The following is a 9,410-nucleotide window of genomic DNA, read 5'->3' as shown; positions in this document are numbered from 1 at the left end:
GTCGGCCGGATTACCGGCCGATGAATCAGGGCGATCGTGAGGTGGCACCAGTGCCACCTCACCCCTGCAGCCTATGGCTGTTCGGGGCAGTCAGAGACGGCCCCGATCAGCCAGTAATTCCGGGTCACCGTGTCACTGGAGACCCGATTGACCCAAAATCGCCGCAGATCGCTGGACTGAATTGTCCAGCGATCTGCGGCCATCGTCGACATGGGGGGGCATAATGACCCCCCTGGGCGATATGCCGGGATGCCTGATGAACGATTTCAGCAGGCATCCGGCTCCGGTCCCCAACCGGCTAGCGGATACGCCCTTGGTCCTTAAGGACTCGGAATGCAGGGCGTATCCATACGCCCTATGTCCTGAAGAGGTTAAACTTTGCCCTCACTGGCTTCATATTGAACACTCCACTTTGTCTGTGAAAATCTTTTTACTGTCATGCCTACATTTTCAATCGGCAATTTCCAGTGATATGTGAAAACTTATACATTCTCTCCAATGTTCCCAAAAAAAGTCAAATAGGAAGCAACACTTCCAAATAGATGCACCCCACAACGGTTCAGAGAACGGTTTGCACATGACACAGACAAAGCCTTGGAATTAATCTTAGTTATCTTTGCTTGAACGCCACCATGAATCCATACCATAGTTGCAGCATTGTAGTATCCTTGACCACGGCAAAGGCTTATGTCCAGTCGATCTTCCTCCAGATGTTGTAGGATATTTTCGGTAAGCTCAGCAGCAGTTTTTCCAGCAAAAGGAAAGAAGCCTAAGAACAATCCCTTTACGTCAACATGGCCCCCTTCTATACGGACATATCTGATAACTTTACACACCTGATCAGTGTGAGGCACATCAGATGTGCTGTCAAAAAGTATCCAAAAGTAACTAGCTTTCTTGATATCTGATACTATTTCATAAATTCACGTAATTACCCAGAAGACCAATTAATTTGTTCTAAATTTTTGGAGAGAAAGAAGTAGGCAATCTCTTCTCAGATTCATTAGAAGGTTTCATTCTGATGAAATGTTCCTTCATAACTGAATCATAATTTGAGGGCAATGCTAGCAATTACATGATGTTTTCTTTGTTTGGTGCTAAGATTAGCTTATGACCTTGAAATGGAAGATTTTGGAGAGCAAAAAGCAAGGTTACATCTATCACTATTGCTTGAAGGACATGATCAAAACGTTTTTGTAGCTTTAATATGCTTTTTTAAGGTGTTCCATTTCTCCCATGTAGGATACTGCTCAGAAGCCTCATGATCAGCCACCCTTGGGTTCAGCTTCCACCACACCTCAAACCCAGTAACAAAACTGGATGCTACTGAAACTTTTTTTTTTGTTGAAAATAATTTTTATTGAAGATTTTATACAGGTATACTAAAACAAATAGCATCAGCAGATGCAACAATACTGGGTGTAAATGCTTTATCTAGAAAAAGCAGTAATTAACTCTGAACAAAAACAAGAACTTAAAATGTGCAGTGGTGCATATTTTGTAAGATGAACAATGATTAAACTAGTTCAGGATTCAGAAGAAGTCTACATTACCAAAAAACTATGCAATAAAGAATCATTTGTGTACTCAGTATTGTGGTGCAATAAATTAACCGCGAATAAGTACTAGAGTGAGTAAACAGAGTTTTAGAATGACTACAATGAGTAGGAAGGTTGTCAGTGAAAATGAAATCTTTTGCAGTTACTTTTGTGTTTTTGGTAGCCAATGACACACTTCATTCATATATTTACACAGTAGGGGATAGTTTCCAGCGCCCCCATCTTCTCAAAAGCCTTGAATCTATTAGATCCTAGTGCAATATTTTTTTCATATGAGTAGGTGGTGTTTATCTTCACAATCAGAGAGTCAATAGAGGGAATAGTAGGTGATCTCCAATGGCTCACCAATGCAATCTTGGCAGTTGTACAGATAATGCAATATATATCACGGTTATGTTTGGGCATAGGTGATAAAGCTAGAAACAATAAAACAGACTGTGGCACCCATGGGATGTCATCACCCAACATACCCTCCGGTAAGTTTGCACATGCTGACCAGAAAGGCCTGATGTTAGGGCATGTCCATAAAACATGATACAGTGTATCCCCATACTGTTATTCTTTCATCAACAGCAAAAAGTCTGCAGCAAAAACTAAAACTTTCTTTTGAGGGAGAAAACACCATTGACATTTGGCGGGGGCTTATAGAACCATGCCGTTGTCAGCTGCTGACTTTTCCCTTTTGATTTCTCTCTTTGAACAGCATTTAAAAGCCCATAGGTTCACATCCTCTCTTAATAAAGTCCACTCTTAGGGTATGTTCAGAAAAGCAGATCCACAGCATATTTTACACTGCTTATCCACCGCTCAAGGACCGCTACAGGGTGCCTTTAGATGTGCCTGCTTGGAGTGGCAATACACCGCTATGAGCAGACACACTGCTGTGATGTGCGAGTCACCACACTTGAGCAGGGTACTCGCACACATCACGACCGCTCCCCCTGCTCCCTGAGCTAGGCCGATAGCAGTTTGCATCGCATGCATGTGGCGACTCGCAGTGTGTCAGCTCTGAGCAGGCACATCCAAAGCCCCCCTGTAGCGGTCCTTCAGCGGTGGATCCGCAGCGTAAAATACACTGTGGATCTGCTCGTCTGAACGTACCCTTAAACTGTACTTGTCATTAACAAAAACTTTTGATATAGATAACACTATTATATGTATATTTGTAATATACATTGAGTAAACAATGTGTATCCATTAGAGCACAACAACGAATAGTCAGCTCACCAGTTCACGACACGGCAAGAAAGTCCTCCAAGTTTAGATGAAAGAAAAGGGTGATGCCAGCAGGTAAGAAACTTATTTTGTCACTTTAAAAGCATTGACATGGAAAGACTTCAATAGCAGACATGGATAAAATCCTTGGAAAAAGCGCCTAGCATGACGCGTTTCAGGTCATGTGACCTTTCATCAGATACATGGAGGGAAACCGAGTGGCAGAGAATATATCGGGCAAAATGAATGGAACAGGTGAGTAAAACACTAACCCCATATGTTCCAAAAAATTATTCTCCCTTTGGTTAAACACCATGACCACAGGCAAATACAATTCAAAGAATACAAACATGAAAAAAACTATTTTAAAAAGGAAAAAACTACATAGTGAATGAGCATCATAGCTGAATCCATAACAAAAGAGTACATATCAAATACAAAGAAATTGGATGAATTTTCATCAAACTGCAACAACATTCAGTAATGTAAGATAACATCTGACCTTAAATTCAGACTATGCAGTTGAAAAGTACATAGGGAATAAATCCAAAAAACTTCCCTATTGTGTAAAATTTTCAAACAATCACCTCCCCTGTCCGGTAAATTCACAATTTCAATACCCGAGAACAAAAAGTCTGAGGTATCACATCCATGGATATTTTTAAAATGTTTAGAAACATTGGATAAGTTTTTGTATGAAGTGCCGTTAACTCCTCTCAAGTTTTCCTGAATCCTCTTCTTTAATAATCTTTTAGTGCTACCGATGTAAGAAATATTACAACTTTTAGGGTACGTTCAGACGAGCGCAGATCCGCTGCTGAAGGACCTCCCATATGCTGCCTTTATATGTGCCTGCTCGGAGTGGCAATACGCCACTACAAGCAGACACACTGCGATGTGCGAGTCACCGCGTGCATGCGCAGTATACTTGCATATCGCGGCAGCTCTTGGCCTAGCTCATTGAGCAGGGGGAGCGGCCGCGATGTGTGCGAGTATACCACGCATGCGCGGCAACTCGCACATCGCAGTGTGACTGCTCGGAGCGGCATATTGCCGCTCCGAGCAGGCACATTTAAGGGCACCATACAGAGGTCCTTCAGCAGCGGATCTGCAGCGTAAAATACGTTGTAAATCCGCTCGTGTGAATGTACCATTACACTGAATTTTGTAGACAACAGAAGTGGACTGGCAATTAATGAACTGTTTAATGAGAACGGTTTTCGAGTCAGGAACTTCTATTGTGGAGGTTTTGACGGCATATTCACACACACCGCACCTGGATAAACCGCATTTAAAAAATCCCTTAAATTTTAACCATGAGGGGCGGGAGCAAGCAGAAGATGAAGAAGGTAAGGCACTGGGGGATAACAGATTACCTAAATTGGGATCACGTCTGCTGGAAAAATTAATGCGGTATTTGTCCAAAGTCGGATCCTGACATAAAATGGGCAGAAACTTATTTACAATATGTTTAATATTGTTAAACTCCAAGCTGTATGTGGTCACAAATGTAGGTTTAGAGATAGATGAACCAGATTTGTATTTGGTAGTTAGGAGATTCGCTCTCGTTTTAGATTGAACTCCACATACAGAAAATCCACCGTAGGTAATACCATCCTGCGGGCGGAGTCATGTTGCTCCACAGAGGAGGCTTTTCAAATGGAGTCCAAAAACATCTTTTGTCGCTTACAAGACAGGGGTTATAAACCCTGGTGTCTGAATAGAGCCAAACGTACAGTTCAATCTAAAACGAGAGCGAATCTCCTAACCACCAAATCCAAATCTGGTTCATCTATCTCTAATTCTAAACCTACATTTGTGACCACATACAGCTTGGAGTTTAACAATATTAAACGTATTGTAAATAAGTTTGTGCCCATTTTATGTCAGGATCCGACTTTGGATAAATATTTAAAAAACGGCATTCATTTTTCCAGCAGGTAATCTAGGTAATTTAGGTAATCTGTTATCCCCCAGTGCCTTACCTTCTTCATCTTCTGCTTGCTCCCGCCTCTCATGGTTAAAATTGAAGGGATTTTTTAAATGCGGTTTATCCGGGAACGTTGTGTGTGAATATGCCGTCAAAACCTCCACAATAGAAGTTCCTGACACGAAACCCGTTCTCATTAAACAGTTCATTAATTGCCAGTCCACTTACGTTGTCTACAAAATTCAGTGTAAAAGTTGCAATATTTCTTACATCGGTAGCACTAAAAGATTATTAAAGAAGAGGATTCAGGAACACTTGAGAGGAGTTAACAGCACTTCATACACAAACGCATCCAATGTTTCTAAACATTTTAAAAATATCCATGGAGGTGATACCTCAGACTTTTTGTTCTTGGGTATTGAAATTGTGAAGGGGAGGTGATCGTTTGAAAATTTTACACAATAGGGAAGTTTTTTGGATTTATTCCCTACGTACATTTCAACCGCATGGTCTGAATTTAAGGTCAGATGTTATCTTACATTACTGAATGTTGTTGCAGTTTGATGAAAATTCAACCAATATCATTGTATTTGATATGTACTCTTGTGTTATGGATTCCGCTATGATGCTCATTCACTATGTAATTTGTTCCTTTTTAAAATTGTTTTTTTCATGTTTGTATTCTTTGAATTGTATTTGACTGTGGTCATGGTGTTTAACCGAAGGGAGAATGATTTTTTGGAACATATGGGGTTAATCCCTGGTTAGTGTTTTACTCACCTGTTCCATTCAATTTGCCCGATATATTCTCTGCCTCCCGGTTTCCCACCATGCATCTGATGAAAGGTCACATGACCTGAAAAGCATCATGCTAGGCGCTTTTTCCAAGGATTTTATCCATGTCTGCTATTGAAGTCTTTCCATGTCAATGCTTTTAAAGTGACAAAATAAAGGTGAAGTTTCTTACCCGCTAGCATCACCCTTTTCTTTCATCTAAATGTGTATACATTGATTAAACAATGTGTATATTTTTGGGTTAAAATTTTTTGTCCCTGCAGCTATTGCCTGTGTGTCTCAGTGAGGAGTCCAAATACAGGAAGTGAGGACAGGACAAGCAGGGCTCTGTGCAGGCTCCTGGCTGGTCAATCATCTTGCTGTGTGAGCAGGGGGCATGTCAAAGAGTCTAACTGCAGAGAGCCCTGCTTGTCCTGAGTGCACAGAGGTCTGCTTGTCCTCAGTGCACAGAGGCTTGCTTGTCCTCAGTGTACAGAGCCCTACTTGTCCTCAGTGTGCAGAGCCCTGCTTGTCCTGAGTGTACAGAGCCCTGTTTGTCCTCAGTGCACAGAGGTCTGCTTGTCCTCAGTGCACAGAGCCCTGCTTGTCCTCAGTGCACAGAGGCTTGCTTGTCCTCAGTGTACAGAGCCCTGCTTGTCCTCAGTGCACAGAGGCTTGCTTGTCCTCAGTGTACAGAGCCCTACTTGTCCTCAGTGTGCAGAGCCCTGCTTGTCCTGAGTGTACAGAGCCCTGTTTGTCCTCAGTGCACAGAGGTCTGCTTGTCCTCAGTGCACAGAGCCCTGCTTGTCCTCAGTGCACAGAGGCTTGCTTGTCCTCAGTGTACAGAGCCCTGCTTGTCCTCAGTGTACAGAGCCCTGCTTGTCCTTAATGTACAGAGCCCTGCTTGACCTCAGTGCACAGAGCCCTGCTTGTCTTCAGTGTACAGAGCCCTGCTTGTCCTCAGTGCACACACAGAGCCCTGTTAGTTCTCAGTGCACAGAGCCCTGCTTGTCCTCAGTGTACAGAGCCCTGCTTGTCCTTAGTGTACAGAGCCCTGCTTGACCTCAGTGCACAGAGCCCTGCTTGTCTTCAGTGTACAGAGCCCTGCTTGTCCTCAGTGCACACACAGAGCCCTGTTAGTTCTCAGTGCACAGAGCCCTGCTTGTCCTAAGTGCACAAAGCCCTGCTTGTCCTCAGTGTATAGAGCCCTGCTTGTACTCAGAGGCCTTGTTGTCCACCCACACTTCCTGTATTTGGACTCCTCACAGAGACACACACAATATAGCTGTAGAAACAAAAATATATACATTTTTACCAATGTATATTACAAACATACACATACAGTGGTGTTATCTACATTATAAAAAAAAAAGTTTTGTTAGTGACAGGTACACTTTAAATAATCTGAAACTGGAATTATCCAGCAAAATCACAATAAATTGATATTCTATCAGTCTTTTCCTCTTCTTTATCAGTCTTGCTGATGCAGACTTCCACTGGCATCTCCATCCTCTGCATCACTTTCCCTGCTTGAAGAAAAATTGATTTCCACCAATTCTTGTGCGTTTACAGTCATGGCTGTAAATGTTGTCACAGAAAATGATTGCAGTAACACATGTTTTGCTAAACACATGTTTATTCCCTTTGTGTGTATTGGAACTAAACCAAAAAAAGGAAGGAAAAAAAGCAAATTGGACATAATGTCACGCCAAACTCCAAAAAATGGTCTGGACAAAATTATTGGCACCCTTAAAGGGGTTATCCAAGAAAAAACTTTTTTTTTTTTATATATCAACTGGCTTCAGAAGGTTAAACAGATTTGTAAATTGCTTCTATTAAAAAATCTTAATCCTTTCAGTACTTATGAGCTGCTGAAGTTGAGTCGTTCTTTTCTGTCTAAGTGCTCTCTGATGACACCTGTCTCGGGAACTGCCCAGAGTAGAAGCAAATCCCCATAGCAAACCTCTTCTACTCTGTGCAGTTCACGATACAAGCAGAGATGTCAGCAGAGAGCACTGTTGCCAGACAGAAATGAACAACTCAACTTCAACAGCTGATAATTATTGGAAGGATTAAGAATTTTTAATAGAAGTAACTTACAAATCTGTTTGACTTTCTGGAGCCAGTTAATATATATAAAAAAGTTTTTCCTGGAATACCCCTTTAACTTAAAATTGGAAAAAATAACTGAAATCAGTCGCTTCCTTTAACCATTAATAAGCTTCTTACACCTCTCGGAATGTTGGACCACTCTATCTTTGCAAACTGCTCCAGGTTTCGCTTACTGGAATGGCGCCTTTTCCCACTTTTCATTGCTGGCCACTTCAGAACTCTCCAGTGCTTTGTTTCCATCCATTTCTGGGTGCATTTTGACGTATGTTTGGGGTCATTGTCCTGCTGGAAGACTCAAGATCTCGGACGCAAACCCAGCTTTCTGACACTGAGCTGTAAAGTGCGACTCAAATTCCATTGTAATCCTCAGATTTCATGATGCCTTGCACACATTTAAGGCACCCAGTGCCAGAGGCAGCAAAACAACCCCAAAACATCATTGAACCTCCACCATATTTTACTGTAGTTACTGTGTTCTTTTCTTTGTAGGCCTCATTTCATTTATGGTAAACAGTAGAATGATGTGCTTTACCAAAAAGGTATATCTTGGTCTCATCTGTCCACAAGATGTTTTCCCATCTTGGCTTACTCAAGTTCATTTTGGCAAAATGTAGTCTTGCTTTAATATATATCTGTGTCAGCAGTGGGGTCCTCCTGGGTCTCCTGCCATAGCATTTAATTTAATTTAACCCCTTAAGGACCGGGGGTTTTTCCATTTTTGCATTTTCGTTTTTTGCTCCTTGCCTTTAAAAAATCATAACTCTTTCAATTTTGCACCTAAAAATCCATATGATTGCTTATTTTTTGCGCCACCAATTCTACTTTGTAATGATGTCAGTCATTTTGCCCAAAAATCTACAGTGAAACGGAAAAAATAATCATTGTGCGACCAAATTGAAAAAAAAATGCAGTTTTGTAACTTTTGGGGGCTTCCGTTTCTACATAGTACATTTTTCGGTAAAAATGACACCTTATCTTTATTCTGTAGGTCCATACGATTAAAATGATACCCTACTTATATAGGTTTGATTTTGTCGTACTTCTGGAAAAAATCATAACTACATGCAGGAAAATTAATACGTTTAAAATTGTCATCTTCTGACCAATATAACTTTTTTATTTTTCCGTATATGGGGCAGTATGAGGGCTCATTTTTTGCGCCGTACTCTGAAGTTTTTAACGGTACCATTTTTGCATTGATAGGACTTATTGATTGCTTTTTATTCATTTTTAAATGATATAAAAAGTGACCAAAAATGCACTATTTTGGACTTTGGAATTTTTTTGCGCGCACGCCATTGACCGAGCGGTTTAAATAACGATATATTTTTATAATTCAGACATTTCCGCACACAGTGATACCATATATTTTTATTTTTATTTACACTGTGTTTTTTTTTATGGGAAAAGGGGGGTGACTCAAACTTTTAATAGGGGAGGGGTTAAATGATATTCATTCACTTTTTTTTTCACTTTTTTTTTTGCAGTGTTATAGCTCCCATAGGGACCTATAACACTGCACACACTGATCTTTATCATTGATCACTGGTTTCTCATAGGAAACCAGTGATCGGTGATTCTGCCGCTTGACTGCTCATGCCTGGATCTCAGGCACTGAGCAGTGATTCGGCGATCGGACAGCGAGGAGGCAGGTAGGGGCCCTCCCGCTGTCCTGTAAGCTATTCGGGATGCCGCGATTTCGCCGCGGCTATCCCGAACAGCCCACTGAGTTAACCGGCAGCTTTTACTTTCGCTTTTAGCTCAGCTTTGAGCGCGCGGCTAAAGGGTTAATAGCGCGCGGCGCCGCGATCGGCGCTGCA

The 9,410-nt window shown here is 41.5% G+C and overlaps 1 pseudogene; it reads right to left on the bottom strand.

Annotated features, from left to right (window-relative positions):
- Window positions 1–482: 482 nt before the first annotated feature.
- The window catches only part of LOC130361016 (uncharacterized), a 52,607-nt pseudogene continuing 43,679 nt past the window's right edge, over window positions 483–9,410 (bottom strand).

The sequence above is a fragment of the Hyla sarda genome, chromosome 3 (assembly GCF_029499605.1).
Source record: "Hyla sarda isolate aHylSar1 chromosome 3, aHylSar1.hap1, whole genome shotgun sequence".
Classification (NCBI taxonomy): domain Eukaryota; kingdom Metazoa; phylum Chordata; class Amphibia; order Anura; family Hylidae; genus Hyla; species Hyla sarda.
This window is presented reverse-complemented; position numbering and strand designations above follow the sequence as displayed.